Raw genomic sequence first — 16,795 nt, forward strand, 5'->3', positions numbered from 1 at the left:
TCAATCACACAAGCCCATAGCATGTCCTCCAAGATTTGAACTACCCTCTCAGATTGGCCATCTGTCTATAGGTGAAATGCAGTACTGAAGTTCAATCTAGTTCCTAGGGCTCTCTGAAGACTACCCCAGAATCTAGAAGTGAACCTAGGATCTCTGTCTGATACAATGGATACTGGCACTCCATGAAGTCTCACAATCTCATCAATGTATAACTTGGCCAATCTTTCTAAACTGTAGTCCATCCGAACTGCCAGAAAATGAGCAGACTTGGTCAGTCTGTCAATAATGACCCATACTGCATCATGACTCTTCTGTGTCCTCGGAAGTCCCATCACAAAATCCATCGTTATTCTCTCCCATTTCCATTCTAGTACTGGTAGTGGATGTAACAACCCGACGGGTACTTGATGCTCTGCCTTCACTTGCTGACAAGTTAGGCATTTGGATACAAACTCTGGCACATTCCTTTTCATACCCATCCACCAGTAATGCTCCTTTAGCCCTCTATACATTTTTGTGCCACCAGGGTGCATGGCAAAAGGAGACTCATGTGCTTCCTTCAAAATGATCTGCCTCAATTCAACATCATTAGGAATACACATTCTGCCCTGGTGTAGTAGTAGACCATCATCTCTGATTGAGAATTCTGGTTTCTTGCCCTGTCGGACTTCTTCCATTAGCTTCTGATATTTCTGAACATTCTGAGCAGCCATTCTAATATGATCAATCAACACTGGCTGTACATGCCATGCAACTGCTATCTGCCCATCATCATTAATCTCTAAGCTGGCATGTGATGATCTCAACTCATGTACCATAGACAAAGGAGTAACCCGCAGACTTGCCATAGTCTTGCGACTTAAGGCGTCAGCCACAACATTAGCTTTCCCTGGCTGATAGTCTATCAGACAATCATAGTCTTTTATTAACTCTAACCATCTTCTCTGTCTCAAACTCTTATGATCTGTGTAGATGTAACACTTTTCCCCATGCAAATAGTGTCTCCAGATCTTAAGAGCAAACACTATAGCTGCAAGCTCCAAATCATGTGTCGGATAATTCCTCTCATGCGGTTTCAGCTGGCGTGATGCATAGGCAATGAATTTCGATCTTGCATCAATACACAGCCTAACCCATTATGAGAAGCATCACTATAAACTGTGTATTCTTTACCCGATGTAGGTAAAGTCAGGACTGGAGCTTCAGTCAAACATCTTTTCAATTCATCAAAACTCTGTTGGCATTTATCCGTCCACTGAAATTTCATATCTTTCCTAAGCAGCTTGGTTAATGGAGATGCCAACATGGAGAATCCCTTCATAAATTTACGGTAGTATCCAGCTAAACCCAAAAAACTACGAATCTCTATGACATTTCTGGGTGGCCTCCAATTAAGGGCAGCTTCAATCTTACTTGGATCTACCTTGATGCCCTCTTCTGATACTACATGCCCTAAGAAAGCTATTTCTTTCAGCCAAAATTCACATTTCGATAATTTGGCATATAGCTGTTTCTCCCTCAAAGTCTGTAGTATAATCCGCAGATGTCTATCATGCTCTTTTGCATTCCTCGAATAGACCAATATATCATCAATAAATACCACAACAAACTGGTTGAGGTATGGTCTAAAAATAGTGTTCATCAGATCCATAAAAGCAGCCGGAGCATTAGTTAACCCGAATGGCATAACCAAGAACTCATAATGGCCATAGCGGGTTCTGAAAGTAGTTTTAGAAATACTCTGCTCTTGTACTTTCAGCTGATAATAACCTGATCTCAGGTCAATTTTGGAGAACACAGCTGCACCCCTCAACTGATTAAACAAGTCATCAATGCGGGCCAATGGGTATCTGTTCTTTATTGTCACCTTATTCAACTGCCGATAGTCAATGCATAACTGGAGAGTGCCATCCTTCTTCTTTACAAACAATACTGGTGCTCCCCAAGGTGACACACTAGGGCGGATAAAGCCCTTGTCAAGCAATTCTTGTAATTGCACTTTCAACTCTTTCAATTCTGCAGGTGCCATTCTATATGGCGTTATAGAGATTAGATCCATACCAGGCATAACATCAATTTCAAACTGCACCTCTCTTTCTGGAGGTAATCCTGGCAATTCATCAGGAAATACATCCGGAAAATCACATACAGTAAGGATGCCCCTTAGTGCTGGACTCCCCACTTGGGTGTCTATCACATGTGCCAAGTATGCTTCACACCCCTTTCTGATCATCCTTCTGGCTAGTGCAGCCGAAATGATGTTTGATGGCAGTAAATGCCTCTCCCCATATATTACCACATCACCGTACAGAGGGAGACCAAAAGTGACTGTCTTCAATCTATAATCAATCATGGCGTGATGCCTGGCTAACCAATCCATGCCCAAGATGATATCATACTCTCTAAAGGGCATTTCAATCAAGTCTGACAGGAAAACATGTCCTTGGATCACCAAAGGATAGTCTCTACAAATTCTATTGACCCGAACCTCTTGTCCTAACGGATTAGTTACTAGCACTTCAAAACCCATTTGGACACATGGAACAGCAAGTGAACTGACTATGCTAGCACTAACATATGAATGGGTTGAACCCGGATCAAACAATACAAATACTTCTTGATCATAGATAGAGAATGTACCAGCTACCACATCGGAAGTCTCAACCTCTTCTCGCTGTCTCATTGTGTAGATTCTGGTTGAAGCACTTCCTTGTGCTGATTGACCAACCGTGCCCTGACTGCTTGAAATAGTGCCTCTACCTCTGCCTCTTCCTCTACCAACAGGTTGTGAACTTCTGGAAGCAGGACTCTGAATAGATCCCTCGGCAGTAGTAGGAGCTGGACCATATCTCAAAGACGGAGCACTAGTGCAGTCTCTTGCTAAATGACCCTTGCCTTCGCAATTAAAGCAGGCTCTAGTGGCCCAATAGCATTCCCCCCCATGAATCTTGCCACAAATCTCACAGGGGTGGGCAGAATGTGAACCCCTGCTTGACTGCTGACCAGACCTAGGGGGTCTCTGTCCGAAAAATCTGCCCCTACCAAATCTTCCACCTCGACCCCTGTTGGGTCCACTAAACTTTTTTTTCTTTCCAGAGGTACCACCAAAACTCGGCTCTACTGACTTTTCCCCCTTATCTTTTTCTGATTTCTCAGCTTTCTCTGATTTTTCTTTCACTGGGGTTGCTTCTGATTCAATTCTCTCTTGCTCAAGTGCTTGAGACATAAGTTTTGAAAAATTGCTGTGTCAGAATCCCACAACTTACATCCTTATAATGGGCTTCAAACCCGTCTCAAATCTCTTGCATCTTGCCTTGCTGGTGGAAAGGAGACTCCCAGCATAATGACTTAAGCGGGAGACCTTCCTCTCATACTCTGCTACTGTTCTGTTGCCTTATTTTAGACTCAGAAACTCTTGTAACTTCTGATCAACATATGCATCTGGGATGTATTTACATGCGAACTCTCGATGAAGTCATCCTGTGTCAAGATCGGAGGTTCAGCTAAGCTATGGGGGATGATCTTCCACCAATCATACGCATCCCCTTGCAGTAGCGACACGGAATACTCAAACTTTAGTTCATCTTGGCAGTGCAGCTTTTTAAATACTCTGTTCATTCTTTCAAGTCATTGCTCTACCTCTAAAGGGTCCATTGCACCCTTAAATTCTGCAGCCCCATACTTCAGTAATTTATCATACTGTCTAGCTGGAGGCAGTGGTTGTGCCACAGGTGTCTGAGGTGGAGCTTCAGCAGGCATACCCCCAGCCATTTATTGAAACATCGCAGCCATCTGCTGTGCGAACTATGCAGGAAACTGCGGCATTTGTAAGGCTGGCGCTACTGACCCACTGACATTCGGTAAAGCTGGGGCTTCCCCTTGTGCCTCAGCTTCAATAGACTGCTCAACTGAGCGATCCCCTTCTTCTATTTCAGGCTGAAGTTAGGGTATCTCCTGAACAAGTAACACATGGAGATTTCCCTCCGTTAGTTCATATTCATGATGTAATGCACTGTATGTAACAAATATGGACATTGAGTAGTTGTACTTAACAAGGAAAAGACACAAATTCTCAAGTTAAAACATACTTCAAAAATTTGCTTTGATACCACTAAAACATGTCACACCTTATCCCTCTGCAAGTCATAACATGATCCCGTAGAATACCTAATGAACTACCGAACTTCACCTACCGATAACTCATTAAGTACCCTACAAGGGATTTTAAAACAATTTTCTTATTTTTAACAAGTGGTGAGCATTTTCTAATAGGTATTTAAAACATTTAGTTAAAATTAAAAATAGTTAATATTTTTGGCCCATTTTATTTTTCCACAAATTTTATAAAAATTTTGGTACAGTTCTGTCTGTATTTTGAGAAAACAGTTCTTCAAATACTTGTAAAAAGCACTTCTAAAACGCATTTCATAAAACCCACAGTTAGATCATGCCATTCGAAACAAATAGAATCTCAATAGCCAGAGGCTAAAGAGAAATCACATCACAAGGCTAGCTAGCTCAAATATATGGATATCCATTCACATCCTCTTCTACTGGCACACCTCAACACTTCTCTAGAGAAGGAATCAAAATTTGAAACTAATTACCCCCACTAGTCGTGCTAGTGAGGTGTTCAAATATATGGTCATGATACTGTGGTTTTAAAACTTATCTTAATAGTTTGCTAAACATTGTCATTTCAAATATACAGAATAACTTTCAACAATTTCGATTAAAGCATCATAAATAATGTCTCAATTCACTTTTTCAAATCATTCAAAACAATATGCAGCAAATAATTTACAAAAATTACACGTTGTGCACAAACCTCAAGCGAGTCACCTCTTGGCCTCGACTCGGTTCCTCGGGTTCTTTCTCGGCATTCTTTCCAACTGAAACACACAATTTTACAATGTTTCAGTACTAGAACTTAAAATAAATCCAAAATAAATTTAGCTTCACTTTTACCTAGCTCTAACGCACTTAACTCAACGTTCTTGAAATTTTGTGTTTCGGGTTACTATTCACTACACTATTCAAGTCAAATTATTGACTTTATAAGGCTTAATAGGTATGGAAACTCCAACTTCACCCACATACCACATTTTGGTCACTAAATTTGTTGGTTTTGGTCATTTTCTCCAAACTTAGGTCTTTTAGGCAAAATTGTCAATTTTCAGTTTTGGAGTCATAAGTTGCACTATTTTATTGGTCCTTTTACTGTTGGAATTTGGCAAAACTTTCTTCATAGAAAATGTTCCCTATTGTTTTAAGTTTATTCTCCTTTTTAAATCACTCTAATTGGAGTTTTGTAGCTCAAGTTATGGCAATTTGAACCATGGCTGCCGGATTGAATTCAACCTAGAATTCTGGGCAATTTTTGGTGCTGGCAGATTTGGGTCACCAAATTAGGGTGGCCAAATGACTTAGTTAATGGCATAATTTGGGTTTGTGTTCTTCATGAAAGTTTTAGGTCTATATCTCATCTAACCACTGATAAAATTTCAGGTCATTTTGACCTGCATAGCTCATGTTATGACCAAATGAACAAACACTATTCATTTGGTCAGTTTGTACAGGGCAGCCTGCAATTTTCTAACTTTGGTCAATTTGTTTACTAGGTTTTGGTCACTTTTTGGGTATGCTTCCTAAATGAAAATTGTGTCATTTAGTGTCTACTTTCATTCCCAATTGATCCCATACCAATTTGATTTGTAAAATTTTATTTTTGGTCCTTCAAAGGTGACTTGGTCATGCTGCAAGCAGCATGACCACACTCACTCCGAATTTGGCTTTAATTCAAACACTTCTAACACACTTAATTAGGTCACAAATGACCATTTCTCACTTCACATTAGGTCAAAGACACCATTTACAAGTTTCTCACATTTTTGTCTCTAACCCTAAGTGTCCAAACCCTAATTTGTCTAATCATCACAATTCATACAATCTAAATATACAAATCACATATACAACATCAATTCACCAAGATTTCATGTTTAACCTAACTAAACACCATCAAAATTCTAGGGTTCCATGGCTGCCAAATTTTCTCTTCCCTTATTCAAACATGGTTTTCTTTATTTCTAATGTAAATTCATCAGATTTAAACTTAAATTCATGAATTCAATAAGAATCTAAACTTGAAGTTGCACTTACCTCAATTTGTAGATTCCCTAGTTCTTCAATTCTCCAAGTTTTCTCTTCCTTCTTGCTCCCAAAGTGTTTATCTAGGTCTAAGGGTAAGATTTAATATTGGGATTTAGGGGATTTATGGAAAGGAACCAAGGAATTCTAAGCTTTTCTTCCTTAAAAATGGTGGAAGCAAATGAGAAAGAAAGGAGAGAGACTTGGGAGGCAATATGGAGAAGAAGATAACTTTTGTTTTAATTTTTTTTTTCTTTTCTTTTATCAAATATTTAACCTATGGAAGACCAAAAATATAATTAATTAAATATATTAATTATTATTTTTATGGCATCATGCATGATGTCATTACCTTTTTTTAACTTTTTCATTTTCTCTTTTTTTTTCTATTTATTTTTCTATTAGTTTTTTAATTTAATTCTCGATTTCGCAATTTTCTTTTCTCCGATTTTATTTGACAATTAGGTCAGGAGTCAGCTCTTGGGGTCAATTGACCAAATTGCGCTTCGCCGGTTCATCCCGGTTTGCAATTAATTCAATATTTCTTTCGGCTCTCTGACCTAATTATTTGACTGGCTTAACAGTTCTTTTTCGTGATTTTCTCTTTTCCACTGTGTTCGTAATGGTCCTAAGGACCGCAGCGTCATATTTTACGGTTCGAAATTTGAGTTTAAAACGACTTCGCAGTCGTTCCCTAGAAGGTCACCCATCGCTGTGATTCTCAGCTCGTTTAACTTCTTATGTTCTGTTTTTCTTGTTTATACTTAACTAATTAAACATTACTAATTATTTGTGTTTATGGCTTCTCTAGTTGTCTTAAGTGTGGTTCTAATCCCCTTAATTATCCGGACCGACACCGATCACTGGAATAGCGAAATATACCAAGCTATACAAATGGGGGTGTTACAGCGAGACCCTTGACCGTTGGATTAAGGGGAGAAAGGACAGATATTCTGAACGGAATCCCGAACCTTCATTTTGATTCTCTTTAATTCTCAAACATTAGATTATGTCCTTTTGTATCTAAGCCTTTCGTCTCCCCCTGATAAGATCCTGACCCTTCATTTTGGGCACCCATTTCCTATAAATACCTGAATGCAACACTGTAGAAAAAGAAGGTGGTGATTATCATTGAAAGACTCTGGACTTCGATTCAGTCTTGCTACTTGTCATTTGGAGCTTTCAAAGTGTTGAGACACTTTAGAAACCAGTTTTCTGAAGTATTTCATCCAAAAGAGCTCTAAATCCTGAGATTTTCATTTTCAGTTCCTGTGCACCACCCTGTGAAACCATCTTCACTCCGCTTTATTCCCACCACTCTAGTATCTATGCATTACTCTCTGAGCTCAACTTTGTTCTAATCTATTCCCATTACCTCGGGTAAGCTCAAGTCCTTCGACCGTCAGCTTTCACCTCTCCAAGATTTGTGGATATCGAAGTCAACTCACCTGTCTCTTCAACTTTCCATAGGTAAGCGTCTAAACTGTCATTTTGTTGAATACCCTTGGTTTATTTTCTCTAGTTTTCTTTTAAAGTTTCTTTTATATCTAGTCACGTTAAATTTCAAAATAGGTTATCTAGGCTAGTAGTTATTTCCTGTGCCATCTTTTTATTCATTTGTAAACTCCATTCATCGTCATCTAGTTTTCATTCCTTTCGAGAGTGGATGTTCGAGTCATCAGCGACTCGTAAATACCCTAAAGAATATAGGCAGGAGTACTTTAACATGAGAGTTTTTGGTCTGAATAAATGAAAAATGATAAAGGAAGATAGGTGTAGCAAAGGTCGAATACGTTGGAAACAAGATTAGGTTAAATAATTAAGTTATAAGATCGGGCCTTGGAACGAACCTAGGCGATAAGACAATAGATCGGGAATCAAGATAAGTTCGGATCCCGGGCGAGTGACTAAAAATAGATCGGATGTCGCAAATAAAGAGTTCTGATAAAGCGATCATGTGGAAGATCAGCAAGGAGTTCGGTCTTTCATCCACCATCTAGTTATAAGGTCCCGAAGGCTAGGAAAAGCTTTACACAGTAGTTTCCTGTGTCTTCGGTACTTCGTAAAAGGGGTCAATAAGGACCCTTTACCTAAATCCTTAATTCAAAGTTCTTATAAAACGCCATTCTAATAAATATATTAAGAGATCGGGAGAGAGTTCTTACCCGAACTCAGCCTAATTTTTTTTTAAACGCAACATATTAAGAGATCAGGGGAGAGTTCTTACCCGAACTCAGTCTAATTTTTAACACAATATATTAAGAGATCGGGGGAGAGTTCTTACTTGAATTCTCGGCCAAAACCTTAATGAAATATGTGGAGATCAGGAGAGAGTTCATACCTAAAATCCTCCTCCTAAATTTTAACAGAATATATTAAGAGATCAGGGGAGAGTCCTTACCCGAATTCTCAGTTAAAATCTTAATAAAGTATATGGAGATCGGGAGAGAGTTCTTACCCTAACTCAGCCCAACCTTTTAACGCAATATATTAAGAGATAGGGGGAGAGTTCTTACCCGAACTCAGTTTAATTTTTAATGAAATATGTGGAGATCGGGGGAGAGTTCTTACCTGAATTCTCGGCCAAAATCTTAATGAAATATGTGGAGATCAGGGGAGAGTTCTTACCCGAAATCCTTCGCCTAAATTTTAACAGAATACATTAAGAGATCGGGAGAGAGTCCTTACCTGAATTCTCTTTGCTTAAATTCAAACTAAAATATACCAAGAGATTGGGGGAGAGTTCTTACCTGAGCTCTCGAATTAAATGCTTAATACACCAAGGGATAGGCGGGAGAGGTCTTCCCAAAGTATCTCGAATACTAGGTTGAGGCCCAATGGAGAGTTCTCCTCAAGGCACTCATATTTATAAGACAAAATTTCCCTGAGAATATCACAACTTCAGCATTCATATTAACCCTCTAAAAATCTATTACATAACACCTATTCACTAAAGGATCATCTCATGTACTCATGTTCTTGGGCAACCCAAAATAGTGAAATATCAAATATCCCTTTTATCCGCACAAAGGATTAACATCATCATTTTACCCCATAAATTATCAATTTATAAAAAATACAACATTAAATCTGCTTACCCTCGTTGAGGGACGAGGTGGGACGCCAAACACCTTCCTCACCAGTATACGTACTCCGAACCTAGAATCTCTATTTTCAAAGTGGATTTTAATTTTTACAAATGGTTTTCTTTAATTTCCCTCAAAATTAAAGTGGCAACTCCTCACTTTCCCACTTCGGTGAGAATTTGTCTAGTGACTGCAAAACCCTTGCAACAATCTTCTTAGCCAAGGGCCACCTAATTAATTACATTGAGTTTTGAGTGCTTAAAGAAAATTCTAGAATAAGAAATAACTAATTGTTTCTCACCAATCCTAGAACAAGCTTTCTAGATCTTTCAAGGCGAAATCTTAGTATTCACTTAAAAGAGAAATGATCAAGGCATTGTTTGAATTTTAAATCCACATTTTTAGCCTTAACCAACCCCACTTTAAAATTTCCCATTGAAACCAATTTGAACCTTCATTTATACCCCTTATTTCCTTGGTACTCATAATCTACCTAGCCATAAACCTAAACACTTACCTACCCTTTATGAGAATAATTTGTTTAAGTGATAGATACCTAAAAAAAAAAAAGAAGGAGAAAAAGTATAATAATTAAATGAGAGAAGTACTAAAGTGAAATTGGCTAGCAATTATATCATGTTATAAAAATTATTTACCACCCAAGTACTTAAAGAAATGAGTTTGGGAGTGGATTAAAAAGGAACAATGCAATGCAAAATTCAATGTTATTTATGTAGTCCCTAAAAGAGTTTCGAAAACCGTATGCAAGCATTGATGATTTATTGTAAAGTTCTTCCTCTCATTTAAATTAAAAAAAATAAAAATAAAAATAAAAATAAAAGAAAAGTGTATCTTGATCTTTTTAATAATTTAATTATTCTCATATTTTGCTTCCCTTTTACCTTTTCTTTGTTAGCCGCATTATTACCTCTTAGCCCCATTACAACTATTAAAAGTCTTTTTGATCTCTTGATTGTGTTTTGCTACATTAGTGGAGATTGGGTTAGTTGGTTTGCCTATTGGATTGGCACATTATTCATTCATTTAACTATTTCCTTCATCATTTGAGACACTTTAGTTTATGGATTGTTTTAGAGCCTATTTAAGCATGATTTCTCTATGTAATTGAATGGTTTGGGTTTGATGGAATGAATAATTGACCCAAGGCTAAGCGGTGATAACTTTGGTGAGAATTGAATTCCTTATACCTTGAAGGTGGGTATATGGTTTGTTGGTTGCTAGAGGTAAGTTTGAAAGATTGGATGAGTAATTTTCATGAATCTAAGAAAAGGGTACCCCAATTGCATATAATTGTTTTTAATTTGCTTGAGGACAAGCAAAGATTTGAGTTTAGGGGAATTTGATAAACCCATTTTGTATAGGTATTTTAGGATAATTTGCATCCATTTTGCCCTTTTTAGCTTAGTAATTTTATGATTTTAATGCTTATTTTAGTTAATTTGTTAATTTTAGTTTCATTATTTTTGATTTTTTGAATTTTAATATTTTTGATAGGTTTTAATAAGGTTTAAAGGCAAAAAGGTCCATATAGAAGAAATTCAAAATGATTTGTAAGCTTAAAATAGTGTGAAAAATGAAGAAAATTTGCCTAAGGAAGAAGACCAGCCGAGATTTTCAAAGGCTTCAACATGCCCGTTGCTGAAGGTCGTGTAAAGAAAAGAGTCTGCCAGCAAGAATCCACATGAGGCATGTAAATTCAACACTGGGTTATGTAAATAAAGATTTTGGAACAAAATACGCCGAAAGTTTCAAGGACTTCAACATGCCCTTGTAGCTGGTCGTGCAGAATCTAAAGGCTCCTCCTTTGAATCAACATAAGGATGTAGAAAATAACTTAAATTAATATGAGACATGTAGGATGGCGCTGGCAGATTTGCTGACATGGAAAAATTTTCTCTTTTCATACCTTTTACACCTTTTGTCTTTATTCCTTTAGAGACTATTTTTAGGGCAAAGTTTGAGGGGATATATAAGTATTATATTCTCATATTTACCATAAGGAGGAAGGGAGAGAAAAAATCAAAAGAGAAAGGAAAGAGAAAACTATGCCATTTTTAGAGAAAGAACACCTGCAGAGTGACGTTTTCCAGCTTCCATTTTCAGATATTTAGATTCTTTTATTCTGGGTTCTTTTATTTTTAGTCTTATTTTCATGTTTTCTTGCTCCATTTCATGTTTTCCACTTGTAAACACAAGCATGTGTGAGTAGATACTTAAGATTTTAGAGTTGGGTGTAATGATTTAAGTTTTATTTATGGATTTGGACTGATTTTAACCAGATTTTAGTATATATAAGTTTTGATTCTTATATTGTGTGCTTATTTACATACCCATTGTTGGTACCCTTTGGGTTTTGTTCTTAATCTTAGATTGAAGAACTGAGAGGTGAAAATCTATGATAGATAATCAAGATAATGAACTAAATAGCCTAGTGTTAAAAATAAATTAGTGGGTTAAGAGGAATTTCAAGTTGATTAAAATGCTTAAAGGGTTTTGGATAATTAAACATCGCATGAGAATGGGGTTTAGTTTCCTTTAAAACACTCTTTAGTTTGCTTGAAAGAGAAATTAAAGGAAATCAGAATCAACTTCCTTCAAACTTGTATTTCCCTTAATCTTGGCTTAGCCTATCCAAATCCCGATGAATTTTACTTCATGAACCTCAACTCTGGAATCAATTTTTACCATTAATTAATTAAATCTTCTGTCACTTGCTGAAATTTTAGTAAATTAGTATAGTGCTTAGAATTTTAATTGCTTAATTCATTATAACTTCCTTACTTTTCTAATTTATTTTGCTACATCTCTTACTTTACTTTTGGAACACATTATCGATACCCCAAATAATAGTGACTTTTATAGTTTGGTACTCAAACAACAAATCTCTGTGGGACGATATCATTTCTTTACTACTTGAACGACCCGTATACTTGCGGAGTATGCAAACAATATTCAGCCTCTGTGCTAAACAAAGCAACTGTAGCTTACAATGTTGCCTTCCAACTGATAGCACTTCCAGAAAGAGTAAACAAATAACCTGTCAAAGATCTCCTCTTGTCTAAGTCCCTTGCAAAATCTGAATCTACATAGTCAACAACTGAATCACTCATCTTGGCCCTGTCAAATGTCAGATTAACATCTGTAGTACCCTTCAAATACCTCAAAATCCATTTCATTGCCTGCTAATGCTCTTACCCAGGACATGCTATGTATCCACTCACAATACTAACTGCATGTGAAATGTCAGGTCAGCTGCATACCATAACATACATGATGCTACCAACAGTACTCGAATAGGGAACACTGGACATGTGCTCCATCTCCTCATCTGTTTTTAGTGACATGCCTGCAGATAACTGAAAATGGGCAGCAAACAGAACAGTCACAAGCTTAGCATTATTCATGTTGAAACGCTTAAGCACTTTCTCAACATAGGCCTATTGAGATAAGAAAAGCTTCCCAACACGTCTATCCCTGGTAATTTCCATTCCCAATATATTTTTTACAGCACCCAAATCCTTCATCTCAAACTCAACACTCAACCACTTTTTCAGAATGTTAATTTATGTCATGCTTTTAGCAGCAATAAGCATGTCATCCACATACAATAGCAGATAAACAAAGAAATCATCTAAAAGCTTCTTATGATGCACACAACTATCATATGAACTACGATTAAAGCCATTACGAACCATGAATGTATCAAATCTTTTGTACCACTGCCTAGGAGACTGTTTCAGACCATATAAAGATTTCTTAAGCAAGTAAACAAGGTTTTTCATCCCTAGAATGACAAATCCCTTAGGCTGACTCATATAAATTTGCTCCTCCAACTCACCATGCAAAAATGTTGTCTTCATATCTAGTTGGTCAAGCTCTGGATCATGAAGAGCAACCATAGCAAGTAAGACTCTGATGGAACTGTGCTTCACAACTAGAGAAAACACTTCATTAAAGTCAATCCCCTCCCTTTGAGTAAAGCCTTTTGCTACCAATCGTGCCTTATATCGAGGTGCTTCAACCTCTGAAGTGCCTTCCTTTTTCTTGAACACCCATTTGCAACCTACCACTTTTTATCCCTTAGGCAATGTTACAAGTTCCCAAGTCTGATTCTTGTGAAGAGATTCAATTTCTTCACTCATAGCATCGACCCACTGATCTGCATCTAAATAAAAAATAGCTTCTCTATAATTGCTAGGTTCATGCACATCAACTGTTTTAGCAATTGACAAGACAAACGCAACTAGATCTGCATATGCATATCTCTGCGGTGGTCTAATCTGTCTTCTTTCTCTACCAGTTGCAATGCTATATGGTTCTTGTTGCTGTTGCTTAGGTGCATCTTCTTATTGATCAAGATCTTGCACCTCATCCTCTGAATCACTGGGCTAAATTGTTGAAGTATCAATATCAAGCTCCACTTGTTCTCTAACACCGTGATCTGATTTTGCTATTCACTTCTCCCTCTAACTATCTCATGAAGCAGACTCATTAAATGTCACATCCCTATTGATAATTAATCCTGCAGACTTTGGATCATTGCATCACAACCTGTAGCCTTTCACTCCAGATGCATACCCTAGAAATATGCATTTTCTTGCCCTCAGCTCAAGCTTACCATCTCTCACATGAGCATAAGCAGGGCAACCAAATACTCTCAGCTGAGAGTAATCAGCAGGTGAACTGGACCAATTCTCAAAAGGAGTTTTGCACTCAATAGCTGTAGATGGAGATCTATTAACCAAGAAACAGGCTGTATTAATTGCTTTAGCCCAAAAATCTTTTTCCAATCCTGAATGTGAGAGCATGCTTCGTGCTTTATCACAAAGCGTTCTGTTCATGCATTCTGCAATACCATTCTGTTGTGATGTCCTTGTACAAGTGTGATGTCTCATTATACCTTCATTGTTGCAGAATGCATCAAACTCACGATTGCAAAATTCCAACCCGTTATCAGTTCTAAGAAGCTTGACCTTCTTTTCTGTCTGCTTCTCAATCATCGTCTTTCACTTTACAAAGGTTGAAAATGCCTCATCTTTTGTTTTCAGAAAATACACCCATACCATCCGAGAGTCATCATTAATCAAGGTCATGAAGTACCTGGCACCACTCTTGGAAGGACTTCTGTTAGGACCCCATAGATTTGAGTGGATATAATCCACCGTTCCTCTGATCTTGCGCACTGAAACGTACTGCCCTAAAGAAAATACAATCCTGAAACCAAACTGCTCTTCATGAGTACCATAGAACCCTTACACACTTTGAGAACTCCATTCTCTACATGGTATTTGAAGCCATGAGAGTCAAGTGTCCCAAGAGAAATCAGGTTCCTCTATAGTCCTGGAATATGCCAACACTCTATAGTTTTGACAATGCTATCAAACATCCTCAATCTAATGTTACCAATTCTTTCAACAGATAATGCACGATCATTGCCCAGAAACACCTTGCCACTCATATGTTTGTAAGTGACAAACCAGTTTCTGTGTGGACACATGTTATAAGTAGCACCAGTATCAAGAATTCAGGAATTTTGTCCATAATCTGAACTCAGATAAAATTTCTCCAGCACTGTCATCACCATCAGAATCAATAAAACTATCAACCACATTCGCAAAACTTTTTGGTTGCTTTCCCCTTTTATTTTTCAACTTGGGATAGTCTCTTCTGTAGTGACCTTGCTCCCACACTCAAAACAGTTGGCCTTTTTCATTCTTGACTTAGATCTGGCCTTAGATTTCTTCCTGCTGGAAGAACCCTCCTTTGATTGTGTTCTTTTCCTGCTCACCAAACCTCCTCCCTCAAATCTTTCTCTATTATCTGGAAATTTCTTTTTCAACTCCTTTGATTTTAGAGAATTACTAACATCGTCTAGTGAAATACTGTCTTTCCCATACAACAGAGTATCAACAAAAGTTTCATAGGAGGGTGGCAAAGAACATAGCACAATAAGGGTCTGATCCTCACTATCAATCTCAATATCAATATTCTTCAGGTCCATAATGATTGAATTGAATTCATCCAGAAACTCTTTAATGAGCGTACCTTCGCTCATTCTCATATTGTAAAGCCTTTTCTTCATATACAGGCGGTTGGTTAATGATTTGGCAGATTACAGCTCTTTTAATTTCTTCCATGCCGCAGATACTGAGCTTTCACCAGCAATTTCTCGTAGGACATTATCAATTACGCTCATGAAAATAATACTCAAGGTTTTCTCTTTTAGATCAGTCTTCTCCGCCTCTTTCATACCTCTGGAAAGTTATCTTCGATTGCTTTCCATATACCTTATAGGATCAAGGAAGATTTAATTTTAATCTTTCATAGACTGAAACTCGATCCACCATTAAACTTCTCCATCTCATACTTCATTGAAGATGAAGCCATTTGTAAACCCTAGGTTTTGTGCACAAAGCTCTGATACCAATTTGTCATAACAAGCACGTAAATTTAAGGCACACACACAAATAGCACAATCACACAGTATTGAAAAGAGAAGAAGAATAATAATACAGGATTTAACATGGTTCAACCATATGGTCTACGTCCACGGGCAAGACAAGAAAAAAAATTTCACTATGATGAAAAGAGCAAGATACAATCAATAAGAACTCTCAAACCCTAACCCTAGTGTGTTTTTCGAATATCTCACAACTTTACCTCAAAGGATATAATATTATAATATTTATACTGGTCCATATTACCACATATCTCACTTTTTATCCTAATCGGATCGCAGCGCGAAACTTTCGGGTCGGATCACAATTCAGGTCTATAAAAAAACATATCCAAATTTCAAGCCACAAAAATAACAATTTCCATCACTGGCATAGAGCTCCAGAGTCGATTGAATTCCAGGAAATGTGAGTCCTTCCAGAATCTGAGTCTTCCCAGGCTCCCTTACACTTCTTTTAAAATTTGGTCCAACCTAACAACCCTCCACCAATGCAACAGCTCTAATGATTATCCAAAAACTCATTTTGATTATAACACTTATACAAAGTGCCCCAACTTCAAAATCTACTACACTCGCAAGGAAAATGCAAGTTCATCACAGAGTCCTCCTCCTGAGTGTCCAATTGTGAATCTCCCATTAAACAAAAACAATGGTCATGACGACATATTCCAAATATTCCAAAAACAATCGAATTGAGATTGGTTCAGGATAAATTTGGAATCAAACGGAATCAATGATTCTAGTTTATGAACGGGTCTAAAACCAGGGTATAGAGGGCTGGTTATGGTCTCCCATTTTTTGAACTTGAATTGGAACTAGTATGGAATTGAATTGGCAATTCAGAATTAGAATTGGTTCGATTCAAAAAAAAATTCTTTGTTTTGCTTTTAAAAAAAATTATATTAGGATTATATTATGGTTCCTTTAATATTTTTACATTTTGGAAAAAAAATTACATTAAAAAGTAAATAAATAAAATCTAAATTTATTATAATTGGATCAAACAATCAAAAGCCAAATTGAAACTGAATCGAAATCATATTGAACCATTTCTGATCAGAATTGTTTTGAACCAAAATCAGTC

The sequence above is a fragment of the Hevea brasiliensis genome, chromosome 13, assembly GCF_030052815.1.
Source record: "Hevea brasiliensis isolate MT/VB/25A 57/8 chromosome 13, ASM3005281v1, whole genome shotgun sequence".
Taxonomy (NCBI): domain Eukaryota; kingdom Viridiplantae; phylum Streptophyta; class Magnoliopsida; order Malpighiales; family Euphorbiaceae; genus Hevea; species Hevea brasiliensis.